We start from the raw sequence: 15,000 nt of genomic DNA, 5'->3' as shown, positions 1-15,000 counted from the left end.
AAGCTCACAAAACACAGGGCTTCCCACAAGGCCAGCCACTTTGAGGCAGCTGTAAGCGCACCACACACACCCTACGTGGGGTGGGGAGGGAAGGAGCAGGGGTCGACCCCACATGCCTGCAAACCTCTAGAGCGGCCTTACAATGCTCGCTACTCTATGGACCGGCAACGGCAATTGAAACCAACCCTAAAATTCTTGCACAGTTGGCAGCCTTCCTTGGCACAAGACCAAACAGCGCAGCGAACCCGTGCAGCACCAACCCAAGGGGACAGCCTTCCCCACACACTCTGGAGGAGAAGAGGCTCCCTCGGGCTGAGTCACACAGCTCAAGATACTCGCTCATTCACGGAAAACTTGGGAAACAAAACCTGCTGACACACACCACTTATGCATCGCATGAAGATTGCCATTGTCCATACACTTGTGCAGGTGCGATGGAAATATTTTCTCGTTTTGGTGTATGCTATATTTTTACAGACAGCTACCGACAAACGGTAGAAATTAGCGGGGATAGGCCTCAGACATTACCCAAAGCTCCGGGAACGTGAGCGACGCAAGACGAATGGGCATTTTAAAGCAGATCTATGGCAGTTACTGACAGTGCCTGGCGTGGGTTACTTGTCTCCGTTGTCGAGAGGGGAAGACGACCCATGTATATGTAAAGGGCGATTTTTTTAGCAACCGTTAAGGCTGTTTTTCCCCTTCACTTGTATCGAGAGGGAAGCAAAGAACATGTATGGCGTGTACGTTTTTTTACGAATTTTCATTAGCAATCTAACGACATGAATTGCGAAGACGTTTTTTGAACAATTGTATTCCTTTCCCAAAACATCGAGTGCTAGTGTATAAAACCGCTAGAGAAAATAAATTGGCAGGCGAAACTTAAAAAGGAGAGACCCATGAACAGCATGGCCAGGCGGCTCACCTCGACGTTTTTCCCCCGAGCAAAGTCCGCCGAGACCCCCTGTATCCCACGGGGATGTACTGGCGTGCACTTAAAGGTTGATGCCGCTCTGTTACTTGGGAAACGAACCACAAGCCAAATCCAGCTAATTTGTGAATGACTTAGCTCTCCTGCTTTCTCGAGAACGTGCTTTTTTCGTCGGATGAAACTTCCACAGGCTTTTCCAGCAGATTTGCACCTGCACTCAAAAAAGTCAAAATTTTTACACATAGACCCCATCAAACGGGAGAAATTGGCCCGGATTGCTCTCATGTGCGTTACGGGGCATCGTTTCTCTCGCGCCGAATTCTCTCGAGCTGGGAAATCGCTCATTTTTGCGTCGCCAAATATCGTACGAACGCCGTGAAACTTCCACAGGCTTTTTCAGCAGATTTGCACGTGCACTCAAAAAAGTCAAAATTTTTACACATAGACCCCATCAAACGGGAGAAATTGGCCCGGATTGCTCTCATGTGCGTTACGGGGCATCGTTTCTCTCGCGCCGAATTCCATCGAGCTGGGAAATCGCTCATTTTTGCGTCGCCAAATATCGTACGAACGCCGTGAAACTTCCACAGGCTTTTTCAGCAGATTTGCACCTGCACTCAAAAAAGTCAAAATTTTTACACATAGACCCCATCAAACGGGAGAAATTGGCCCGGATTGCTCTCATGTGCGTTACGGGGCATCGTTTCTCTCGCGCCGAATTCTCTCGAGCTGGGAAATCGCTCATTTTTGCGTCGCCAAATATCGTACGAACGCCGTGAAACTTCCACAGGCTTTTTCAGCAGATTTGCACGTGCACTCAAAAAAGTCAAAATTTTTACACATAGACCCCATCAAACGGAGAGAAATTGGCCCGGATTGCTCTCATGTGCGTTACGGGGCATCGTTTCTGTCGCGCCGAATTCCATCGAGCTGGGAAATCGCTCATTTTTGCGTCGCCAAATATCGTACGAACGCCGTGAAACTTCCACAGGCTTTTTCAGCAGATTTGCACGTGCACTCAAAAAAGTCAAAATTTGTACACATAGACCCCATCAAACGGGAGAAATTGGCCCGGATTGCTCTCATGTGCGTTACGGGGCATCGTTTCTCTCGCGCCGAATTCTCTCGAGCTGGGAAATCGCTCATTTTTGCGTCGCCAAATATCGTACGAACGCCGTGAAACTTCCACAGGCTTTTTCAGCAGATTTGCACGTGCACTCAAAAAAGTCAAAATTTTTACACATAGACCCCATCAAACGGGAGAAATTGGCCGGGATTGCTCTCATGTGCGTTACGGGGCATCGTTTCTCTCGCGCCGAATTCCATCGAGCTGGGAAATCGCTCATTTTTGCGTCGCCAAATATCGTACGAACGCCGTGAAACTTCCACAGGCTTTTCCAGCAGATTTGCACGTGCACTCAAAAAAGTCAAAATTTTTACACATAGACCCCATCAAACGGGAGAAATTGGCCCGGATTGCTCTCATGTGCGTTACGGGGCATCGTTTCTCTCGCGCCGAATTCTCTCGAGCTGGGAAATCGCTCATTTTTGCGTCGCCAAATATCGTACGAACGCCGTGAAACTTCCACAGGCTTTTTCAGCAGATTTGCACCTGCACTCAAAAAAGTCAAAATTTTTACACATAGACCCCATCAAACGGGAGAAATTGGCCCGGATTGCTCTCATGTGCGTTACGGGGCATCGTTTCTCTCGCTCCGAATTCCATCGAGCTTGGAAATCGCTCATTTTTGCGTCGCCAAATATCGTACGAACGCCGTGAAACTTCCACAGGCTTTTCCAGCAGATTTGCACCTGCACTCAAAAAAGTCAAAATTTTTACACATAGACCCCATCAAACGGGAGAAATTGGCCCGGATTGCTCTCATGTGCGTTACGGGGCATCGTTTCTCTCGCGCCGAATTCTCTCGAGCTGGGAAATCGCTCATTTTTGCGTCGCCAAATATCGTACGAACGCCGTGAAACTTCCACAGGCTTTTTCAGCAGATTTGCACCTGCACTCAAAAAAGTCAAAATTTGTACACATAGACCCCATCAAACGGGAGAAATTGGCCGGGATTGCTCTCATGTGCGTTACGGGGCATCGTTTCTCTCGCTCCGAATTCCATCGAGCTGGGAAATCGCTCATTTTTGCGTCGCCAAATATCGTACGAACGCCGTGAAACTTCCACAGGCTTTTTCAGCAGATTTGCACGTGCACTCAAAAAAGTCAAAATTTGTACACATAGACCCCATCAAACGGGAGAAATTGGCCGGGATTGCTCTCATGTGCGTTACGGGGCATCGTTTCTCTCGCGCCGAATTCCATCGAGCTGGGAAATCGCTCATTTTTGCGTCGCCAAATATCGTACGAACGCCGTGAAACTTCCACAGGCTTTTCCAGCAGATTTGCACGTGCACTCAAAAAAGTCAAAATTTTTACACATAGACCCCATCAAACGGGAGAAATTGGCCCGGATTGCTCTCATGTGCGTTACGGGGCATCGTTTCTCTCGCGCCGAATTCTCTCGAGCTGGGAAATCGCTCATTTTTGCGTCGCCAAATATCGTACGAACGCCGTGAAACTTCCACAGGCTTTTTCAGCAGATTTGCACCTGCACTCAAAAAAGTCAAAATTTTTACACATAGACCCCATCAAACGGGAGAAATTGGCCCGGATTGCTCTCATGTGCGTTACGGGGCATCGTTTCTCTCGCTCCGAATTCCATCGAGCTTGGAAATCGCTCATTTTTGCGTCGCCAAATATCGTACGAACGCCGTGAAACTTCCACAGGCTTTTCCAGCAGATTTGCACCTGCACTCAAAAAAGTCAAAATTTTTACACATAGACCCCATCAAACGGGAGAAATTGGCCCGGATTGCTCTCATGTGCGTTACGGGGCATCGTTTCTGTCGCGCCGAATTCCATCGAGCTGGGAAATCGCTCATTTTTGCGTCGCCAAATATCGTACGAACGCCGTGAAACTTCCACAGGCTTTTCCAGCAGATTTGCACGTGCACTCAAAAAAGTCAAAATTTTTACACATAGACCCCATCAAACGGGAGAAATTGGCCCGGATTGCTCTCATGTGCGTTACGGGGCATCGTTTCTCTCGCGCCGAATTCTCTCGAGCTGGGAAATCGCTCATTTTTGCGTCGCCAAATATCGTACGAACGCCGTGAAACTTCCACAGGCTTTTTCAGCAGATTTGCACCTGCACTCAAAAAAGTCAAAATTTTTACACATAGACCCCATCAAACGGGAGAAATTGGCCCGGATTGCTCTCATGTGCGTTACGGGGCATCGTTTCTCTCGCTCCGAATTCCATCGAGCTTGGAAATCGCTCATTTTTGCGTCGCCAAATATCGTACGAACGCCGTGAAACTTCCACAGGCTTTTCCAGCAGATTTGCACCTGCACTCAAAAAAGTCAAAATTTTTACACATAGACCCCATCAAACGGGAGAAATTGGCCGGGATTGCTCTCATGTGCGTTACGGGGCATCGTTTCTCTCGCTCCGAATTCCATCGAGCTGGGAAATCGCTCATTTTTGCGTCGCCAAATATCGTACGAACGCCGTGAAACTTCCACAGGCTTTTTCAGCAGATTTGCACGTGCACTCAAAAAAGTCAAAATTTGTACACATAGACCCCATCAAACGGGAGAAATTGGCCGGGATTGCTCTCATGTGCGTTACGGGGCATCGTTTCTCTCGCGCCGAATTCCATCGAGCTGGGAAATCGCTCATTTTTGCGTCGCCAAATATCGTACGAACGCCGTGAAACTTCCACAGGCTTTTTCAGCAGATTTGCACGTGCACTCAAAAAAGTCAAAATTTTTACACATAGACCCCATCAAACGGGAGAAATTGGCCGGGATTGCTCTCATGTGCGTTACGGGGCATCGTTTCTCTCGCTCCGAATTCCATCGAGCTGGGAAATCGCTCATTTTTGCGTCGCCAAATATCGTACGAACGCCGTGAAACTTCCACAGGCTTTTTCAGCAGATTTGCACGTGCACTCAAAAAAGTCAAAATTTTTACACATAGACCCCATCAAACGGGAGAAATTGGCCGGGATTGCTCTCATGTGCGTTACGGGGCATCGTTTCTCTCGCGCCGAATTCCATCGAGCTGGGAAATCGCTCATTTTTGCGTCGCCAAATATCGTACGAACGCCGTGAAACTTCCACAGGCTTTTCCAGCAGATTGGCACGTGCACTCAAAAAAGTCAAAATTTGTACACATAGACCCCATCAAACGGGAGAAATTGGCCGGGATTGCTCTCATGTGCGTTACGGGGCATCGTTTCTCTCGCTCCGAATTCCATCGAGCTGGGAAATCGCTCATTTTTGCGTCGCCAAATATCGTACGAACGCCGTGAAACTTCCACAGGCTTTTCCAGCAGATTTGCACCTGCACTCAAAAAAGTCAAAATTTTTACACATAGACCCCATCAAACGGGAGAAATTGGCCCGGATTGCTCTCATGTGCGTTACGGGGCATCGTTTCTCTCGCGCCGAATTCTCTCGAGCTGGGAAATCGCTCATTTTTGCGTCGCCAAATATCGTACGAACGCCGTGAAACTTCCACAGGCTTTTTCAGCAGATTTGCACCTGCACTCAAAAAAGTCAAAATTTTTACACATAGACCCCATCAAACGGGAGAAATTGGCCCGGATTGCTCTCATGTGCGTTACGGGGCATCGTTTCTCTCGCGCCGAATTCCATCGAGCTGGGAAATCGCTCATTTTTGCGTCGCCAAATATCGTACGAACGCCGTGAAACTTCCACAGGCTTTTTCAGCAGATTTGCACGTGCACTCAAAAAAGTCAAAATTTTTACACATAGACCCCATCAAACGGGAGAAATTGGCCCGGATTGCTCTCATGTGCGTTACGGGGCATCGTTTCTCTCGCGCCGAATTCTCTCGAGCTGGGAAATCGCTCATTTTTGCGTCGCCAAATATCGTACGAACGCCGTGAAACTTCCACAGGCTTTTTCAGCAGATTTGCACGTGCACTCAAAAAAGTCAAAATTTGTACACATAGACCCCATCAAACGGGAGAAATTGGCCGGGATTGCTCTCATGTGCGTTACGGGGCATCGTTTCTCTCGCTCCGAATTCCATCGAGCTGGGAAATCGCTCATTTTTGCGTCGCCAAATATCGTACGAACGCCGTGAAACTTCCACAGGCTTTTTCAGCAGATTTGCACGTGCACTCAAAAAAGTCAAAATTTTTACACATAGACCCCATCAAACGGGAGAGAAATTGGCCGGGATTGCTCTCATGTGCGTTACGGGGCATCGTTTCTCTCGCGCCGAATTCCATCGAGCTGGGAAATTGCTCATTTTTGCGTCGCCAAATATCGTACGAACGCCGTGAAACTTCCACAGGCTTTTCCAGCAGATTTGCACGTGCACTCAAAAAAGTCAAAATTTTTACACATAGACCCCATCAAACGGGAGAAATTGGCCCGGATTGCTCTCATGTGCGTTACGGGGCATCGTTTCTCTCGCGCCGAATTCTCTCGAGCTGGGAAATCGCTCATTTTTGCGTCGCCAAATATCGTACGAACGCCGTGAAACTTCCACAGGCTTTTTCAGCAGATTTGCACCTGCACTCCAAAAAGTCAAAATTTTTACACATAGACCCCATCAAACGGGAGAAATTGGCCCGGATTGCTCTCATGTGCGTTACGGGGCATCGTTTCTCTCGCTCCGAATTCCATCGAGCTTGGAAATCGCTCATTTTTGCGTCGCCAAATATCGTACGAACGCCGTGAAACTTCCACAGGCTTTTCCAGCAGATTTGCACCTGCACTCAAAAAAGTCAAAATTTTTACACATAGACCCCATCAAACGGGAGAAATTGGCCCGGATTGCTCTCATGTGCGTTACGGGGCATCGTTTCTGTCGCGCCGAATTCCATCGAGCTGGGAAATCGCTCATTTTTGCGTCGCCAAATATCGTACGAACGCCGTGAAACTTCCACAGGCTTTTCCAGCAGATTGGCACGTGCACTCAAAAAAGTCAAAATTTGTACACATAGACCCCATCAAACGGGAGAAATTGGCCGGGATTGCTCTCATGTGCGTTACGGGGCATCGTTTCTCTCGCTCCGAATTCCATCGAGCTGGGAAATCGCTCATTTTTGCGTCGCCAAATATCGTACGAACGCCGTGAAACTTCCACAGGCTTTTTCAGCAGATTTGCACGTGCACTCAAAAAAGTCAAAATTTGTACACATAGACCCCATCAAACGGGAGAAATTGGCCCGGATTGCTCTCATGTGCGTTACGGGGCATCGTTTCTCTCGCGCCGAATTCCATCGAGCTGGGAAATCGCTCATTTTTGCGTCGCCAAATATCGTACGAACGCCGTGAAACTTCCACAGGCTTTTCCAGCAGATTTGCACCTGCACTCAAAAAAGTCAAAATTTTTACACATAGACCCCATCAAACGGGAGAAATTGGCCCGGATTGCTCTCATGTGCGTTACGGGGCATCGTTTCTCTCGCGCCGAATTCTCTCGAGCTGGGAAATCGCTCATTTTTGCGTCGCCAAATATCGTACGAACGCCGTGAAACTTCCACAGGCTTTTTCAGCAGATTTGCACCTGCACTCAAAAAAGTCAAAATTTTTACACATAGACCCCATCAAACGGGAGAAATTGGCCCGGATTGCTCTCATGTGCGTTACGGGGCATCGTTTCTCTCGCGCCGAATTCCATCGAGCTGGGAAATCGCTCATTTTTGCGTCGCCAAATATCGTACGAACGCCGTGAAACTTCCACAGGCTTTTTCAGCAGATTTGCACGTGCACTCAAAAAAGTCAAAATTTTTACACATAGACCCCATCAAACGGGAGAAATTGGCCCGGATTGCTCTCATGTGCGTTACGGGGCATCGTTTCTCTCGCGCCGAATTCTCTCGAGCTGGGAAATCGCTCATTTTTGCGTCGCCAAATATCGTACGAACGCCGTGAAACTTCCACAGGCTTTTTCAGCAGATTTGCACGTGCACTCAAAAAAGTCAAAATTTGTACACATAGACCCCATCAAACGGGAGAAATTGGCCGGGATTGCTCTCATGTGCGTTACGGGGCATCGTTTCTCTCGCTCCGAATTCCATCGAGCTGGGAAATCGCTCATTTTTGCGTCGCCAAATATCGTACGAACGCCGTGAAACTTCCACAGGCTTTTTCAGCAGATTTGCACGTGCACTCAAAAAAGTCAAAATTTTTACACATAGACCCCATCAAACGGGAGAAATTGGCCGGGATTGCTCTCATGTGCGTTACGGGGCATCGTTTCTCTCGCGCCGAATTCCATCGAGCTGGGAAATCGCTCATTTTTGCGTCGCCAAATATCGTACGAACGCCGTGAAACTTCCACAGGCTTTTCCAGCAGATTTGCACCTGCACTCAAAAAAGTCAAAATTTTTACACATAGACCCCATCAAACGGGAGAAATTGGCCCGGATTGCTCTCATGTGCGTTACGGGGCATCGTTTCTCTCGCTCCGAATTCCATCGAGCTTGGAAATCGCTCATTTTTGCGTCGCCAAATATCGTACGAACGCCGTGAAACTTCCACAGGCTTTTCCAGCAGATTTGCACCTGCACTCAAAAAAGTCAAAATTTTTACACATAGACCCCATCAAACGGGAGAAATTGGCCCGGATTGCTCTCATGTGCGTTACGGGGCATCGTTTCTCTCGCGCCGAATTCTCTCGAGCTGGGAAATCGCTCATTTTTGCGTCGCCAAATATCGTACGAACGCCGTGAAACTTCCACAGGCTTTTTCAGCAGATTTGCACCTGCACTCAAAAAAGTCAAAATTTGTACACATAGACCCCATCAAACGGGAGAAATTGGCCCGGATTGCTCTCATGTGCGTTACGGGGCATCGTTTCTCTCGCTCCGAATTCCATCGAGCTTGGAAATCGCTCATTTTTGCGTCGCCAAATATCGTACGAACGCCGTGAAACTTCCACAGGCTTTTCCAGCAGATTTGCACCTGCACTCAAAAAAGTCAAAATTTTTACACATAGACCCCATCAAACGGGAGAAATTGGCCCGGATTGCTCTCATGTGCGTTACGGGGCATCGTTTCTGTCGCGCCGAATTCCATCGAGCTGGGAAATCGCTCATTTTTGCGTCGCCAAATATCGTACGAACGCCGTGAAACTTCCACAGGCTTTTCCAGCAGATTGGCACGTGCACTCAAAAAAGTCAAAATTTGTACACATAGACCCCATCAAACGGGAGAAATTGGCCGGGATTGCTCTCATGTGCGTTACGGGGCATCGTTTCTCTCGCTCCGAATTCCATCGAGCTGGGAAATCGCTCATTTTTGCGTCGCCAAATATCGTACGAACGCCGTGAAACTTCCACAGGCTTTTTCAGCAGATTTGCACCTGCACTCAAAAAAGTCAAAATTTTTACACATAGACCCCATCAAACGGGAGAAATTGGCCCGGATTGCTCTCATGTGCGTTACGGGGCATCGTTTCTCTCGCGCCGAATTCCATCGAGCTGGGAAATCGCTCATTTTTGCGTCGCCAAATATCGTACGAACGCCGTGAAACTTCCACAGGCTTTTTCAGCAGATTTGCACGTGCACTCAAAAAAGTCAAAATTTGTACACATAGACCCCATCAAACGGGAGAAATTGGCCCGGATTGCTCTCATGTGCGTTACGGGGCATCGTTTCTCTCGCGCCGAATTCTCTCGAGCTGGGAAATCGCTCATTTTTGCGTCGCCAAATATCGTACGAACGCCGTGAAACTTCCACAGGCTTTTTCAGCAGATTTGCACGTGCACTCAAAAAAGTCAAAATTTGTACACATAGACCCCATCAAACGGGAGAGAAATTGGCCGGGATTGCTCTCATGTGCGTTACGGGGCATCGTTTCTCTCGCTCCGAATTCCATCGAGCTGGGAAATCGCTCATTTTTGCGTCGCCAAATATCGTACGAACGCCGTGAAACTTCCACAGGCTTTTTCAGCAGATTTGCACGTGCACTCAAAAAAGTCAAAATTTTTACACATAGACCCCATCAAACGGGAGAAATTGGCCGGGATTGCTCTCATGTGCGTTACGGGGCATCGTTTCTCTCGCGCCGAATTCCATCGAGCTGGGAAATCGCTCATTTTTGCGTCGCCAAATATCGTACGAACGCCGTGAAACTTCCACAGGCTTTTCCAGCAGATTTGCACCTGCACTCAAAAAAGTCAAAATTTTTACACATAGACCCCATCAAACGGGAGAAATTGGCCCGGATTGCTCTCATGTGCGTTACGGGGCATCGTTTCTCTCGCTCCGAATTCCATCGAGCTTGGAAATCGCTCATTTTTGCGTCGCCAAATATCGTACGAACGCCGTGAAACTTCCACAGGCTTTTCCAGCAGATTTGCACCTGCACTCAAAAAAGTCAAAATTTTTACACATAGACCCCATCAAACGGGAGAAATTGGCCCGGATTGCTCTCATGTGCGTTACGGGGCATCGTTTCTCTCGCGCCGAATTCTCTCGAGCTGGGAAATCGCTCATTTTTGCGTCGCCAAATATCGTACGAACGCCGTGAAACTTCCACAGGCTTTTTCAGCAGATTTGCACCTGCACTCAAAAAAGTCAAAATTTGTACACATAGACCCCATCAAACGGGAGAAATTGGCCGGGATTGCTCTCATGTGCGTTACGGGGCATCGTTTCTCTCGCTCCGAATTCCATCGAGCTGGGAAATCGCTCATTTTTGCGTCGCCAAATATCGTACGAACGCCGTGAAACTTCCACAGGCTTTTTCAGCAGATTTGCACGTGCACTCAAAAAAGTCAAAATTTGTACACATAGACCCCATCAAACGGGAGAAATTGGCCGGGATTGCTCTCATGTGCGTTACGGGGCATCGTTTCTCTCGCGCCGAATTCCATCGAGCTGGGAAATCGCTCATTTTTGCGTCGCCAAATATCGTACGAACGCCGTGAAACTTCCACAGGCTTTTCCAGCAGATTTGCACGTGCACTCAAAAAAGTCAAAATTTTTACACATAGACCCCATCAAACGGGAGAAATTGGCCCGGATTGCTCTCATGTGCGTTACGGGGCATCGTTTCTCTCGCGCCGAATTCTCTCGAGCTGGGAAATCGCTCATTTTTGCGTCGCCAAATATCGTACGAACGCCGTGAAACTTCCACAGGCTTTTCCAGCAGATTTGCACGTGCACTCAAAAAAGTCAAAATTTTTACACATAGACCCCATCAAACGGGAGAAATTGGCCGGGATTGCTCTCATGTGCGTTACGGGGCATCGTTTCTCTCGCTCCGAATTCCATCGAGCTGGGAAATCGCTCATTTTTGCGTCGCCAAATATCGTACGAACGCCGTGAAACTTCCACAGGCTTTTTCAGCAGATTTGCACGTGCACTCAAAAAAGTCAAAATTTTTACACATAGACCCCATCAAACGGGAGAAATTGGCCGGGATTGCTCTCATGTGCGTTACGGGGCATCGTTTCTCTCGCGCCGAATTCCATCGAGCTGGGAAATCGCTCATTTTTGCGTCGCCAAATATCGTACGAACGCCGTGAAACTTCCACAGGCTTTTCCAGCAGATTGGCACGTGCACTCAAAAAAGTCAAAATTTGTACACATAGACCCCATCAAACGGGAGAAATTGGCCGGGATTGCTCTCATGTGCGTTACGGGGCATCGTTTCTCTCGCTCCGAATTCCATCGAGCTGGGAAATCGCTCATTTTTGCGTCGCCAAATATCGTACGAACGCCGTGAAACTTCCACAGGCTTTTCCAGCAGATTTGCACCTGCACTCAAAAAAGTCAAAATTTTTACACATAGACCCCATCAAACGGGAGAAATTGGCCCGGATTGCTCTCATGTGCGTTACGGGGCATCGTTTCTCTCGCGCCGAATTCTCTCGAGCTGGGAAATCGCTCATTTTTGCGTCGCCAAATATCGTACGAACGCCGTGAAACTTCCACAGGCTTTTTCAGCAGATTTGCACCTGCACTCAAAAAAGTCAAAATTTTTACACATAGACCCCATCAAACGGGAGAAATTGGCCCGGATTGCTCTCATGTGCGTTACGGGGCATCGTTTCTCTCGCGCCGAATTCCATCGAGCTGGGAAATCGCTCATTTTTGCGTCGCCAAATATCGTACGAACGCCGTGAAACTTCCACAGGCTTTTTCAGCAGATTTGCACGTGCACTCAAAAAAGTCAAAATTTGTACACATAGACCCCATCAAACGGGAGAAATTGGCCCGGATTGCTCTCATGTGCGTTACGGGGCATCGTTTCTCTCGCGCCGAATTCTCTCGAGCTGGGAAATCGCTCATTTTTGCGTCGCCAAATATCGTACGAACGCCGTGAAACTTCCACAGGCTTTTTCAGCAGATTTGCACCTGCACTCAAAAAAGTCAAAATTTTTACACATAGACCCCATCAAACGGGAGAAATTGGCCCGGATTGCTCTCATGTGCGTTACGGGGCATCGTTTCTGTCGCGCCGAATTCCATCGAGCTGGGAAATCGCTCATTTTTGCGTCGCCAAATATCGTACGAACGCCGTGAAACTTCCACAGGCTTTTCCAGCAGATTTGCACGTGCACTCAAAAAAGTCAAAATTTTTACACATAGACCCCATCAAACGGGAGAAATTGGCCCGGATTGCTCTCATGTGCGTTACGGGGCATCGTTTCTCTCGCGCCGAATTCTCTCGAGCTGGGAAATCGCTCATTTTTGCGTCGCCAAATATCGTACGAACGCCGTGAAACTTCCACAGGCTTTTTCAGCAGATTTGCACGTGCACTCAAAAAAGTCAAAATTTTTACACATAGACCCCATCAAACGGGAGAAATTGGCCGGGATTGCTCTCATGTGCGTTACGGGGCATCGTTTCTCTCGCTCCGAATTCCATCGAGCTGGGAAATCGCTCATTTTTGCGTCGCCAAATATCGTACGAACGCCGTGAAACTTCCACAGGCTTTTTCAGCAGATTTGCACGTGCACTCAAAAAAGTCAAAATTTTTACACATAGACCCCATCAAACGGGAGAAATTGGCCGGGATTGCTCTCATGTGCGTTACGGGGCATCGTTTCTCTCGCGCCGAATTCCATCGAGCTGGGAAATCGCTCATTTTTGCGTCGCCAAATATCGTACGAACGCCGTGAAACTTCCACAGGCTTTTTCAGCAGATTGGCACGTGCACTCAAAAAAGTCAAAATTTGTACACATAGACCCCATCAAACGGGAGAAATTGGCCGGGATTGCTCTCATGTGCGTTACGGGGCATCGTTTCTCTCGCTCCGAATTCCATCGAGCTGGGAAATCGCTCATTTTTGCGTCGCCAAATATCGTACGAACGCCGTGAAACTTCCACAGGCTTTTCCAGCAGATTTGCACCTGCACTCAAAAAAGTCAAAATTTTTACACATAGACCCCATCAAACGGGAGAAATTGGCCCGGATTGCTCTCATGTGCGTTACGGGGCATCGTTTCTCTCGCGCCGAATTCTCTCGAGCTGGGAAATCGCTCATTTTTGCGTCGCCAAATATCGTACGAACGCCGTGAAACTTCCACAGGCTTTTTCAGCAGATTTGCACGTGCACTCAAAAAAGTCAAAATTTTTACACATAGACCCCATCAAACGGGAGAAATTGGCCCGGATTGCTCTCATGTGCGTTACGGGGCATCGTTTCTGTCGCGCCGAATTCCATCGAGCTGGGAAATCGCTCATTTTTGCGTCGCCAAATATCGTACGAACGCCGTGAAACTTCCACAGGCTTTTTCAGCAGATTTGCACGTGCACTCAAAAAAGTCAAAATTTGTACACATAGACCCCATCAAACGGGAGAAATTGGCCCGGATTGCTCTCATGTGCGTTACGGGGCATCGTTTCTCTCGCGCCGAATTCTCTCGAGCTGGGAAATCGCTCATTTTTGCGTCGCCAAATATCGTACGAACGCCGTGAAACTTCCACAGGCTTTTTCAGCAGATTTGCACGTGCACTCAAAAAAGTCAAAATTTTTACACATAGACCCCATCAAACGGGAGAAATTGGCCCGGATTGCTCTCATGTGCGTTACGGGGCATCGTTTCTGTCGCGCCGAATTCCATCGAGCTGGGAAATCGCTCATTTTTGCGTCGCCAAATATCGTACGAACGCCGTGAAACTTCCACAGGCTTTTCCAGCAGATTTGCACGTGCACTCAAAAAAGTCAAAATTTTTACACATAGACCCCATCAAACGGGAGAAATTGGCCGGGATTGCTCTCATGTGCGTTACGGGGCATCGTTTCTCTCGCGCCGAATTCCATCGAGCTGGGAAATCGCTCATTTTTGCGTCGCCAAATATCGTACGAACGCCGTGAAACTTCCACAGGCTTTTCCAGCAGATTTGCACGTGCACTCAAAAAAGTCAAAATTTTTACACATAGACCCCATCAAACGGGAGAAATTGGCCCGGATTGCTCTCATGTGCGTTACGGGGCATCGTTTCTCTCGCGCCGAATTCTCTCGAGCTGGGAAATCGCTCATTTTTGCGTCGCCAAATATCGTACGAACGCCGTGAAACTTCCACAGGCTTTTTCAGCAGATTTGCACCTGCACTCCAAAAAGTCAAAATTTTTACACATAGACCCCATCAAACGGGAGAAATTGGCCCGGATTGCTCTCATGTGCGTTACGGGGCATCGTTTCTCTCGCTCCGAATTCCATCGAGCTTGGAAATCGCTCATTTTTGCGTCGCCAAATATCGTACGAACGCCGTGAAACTTCCACAGGCTTTTCCAGCAGATTTGCACCTGCACTCAAAAAAGTCAAAATTTTTACACATAGACCCCATCAAACGGGAGAAATTGGCCCGGATTGCTCTCATGTGCGTTACGGGGCATCGTTTCTGTCGCGCCGAATTCCATCGAGCTGGGAAATCGCTCATTTTTGCGTCGCCAAATATCGTACGAACGCCGTGAAACTTCCACAGGCTTTTCCAGCAGATTGGCACGTGCACTCAAAAAAGTCAAAATTTGTACACATAGACCCCATCAAACGGGAGAA

This window comes from Lampetra planeri, unplaced genomic scaffold (genome assembly GCF_965212315.1).
Source record: "Lampetra planeri unplaced genomic scaffold, kcLamPlan1.2.h2 scaffold_434, whole genome shotgun sequence".
NCBI classification, from domain to species: domain Eukaryota; kingdom Metazoa; phylum Chordata; class Hyperoartia; order Petromyzontiformes; family Petromyzontidae; genus Lampetra; species Lampetra planeri.
This window is presented reverse-complemented; position numbering follows the sequence as displayed.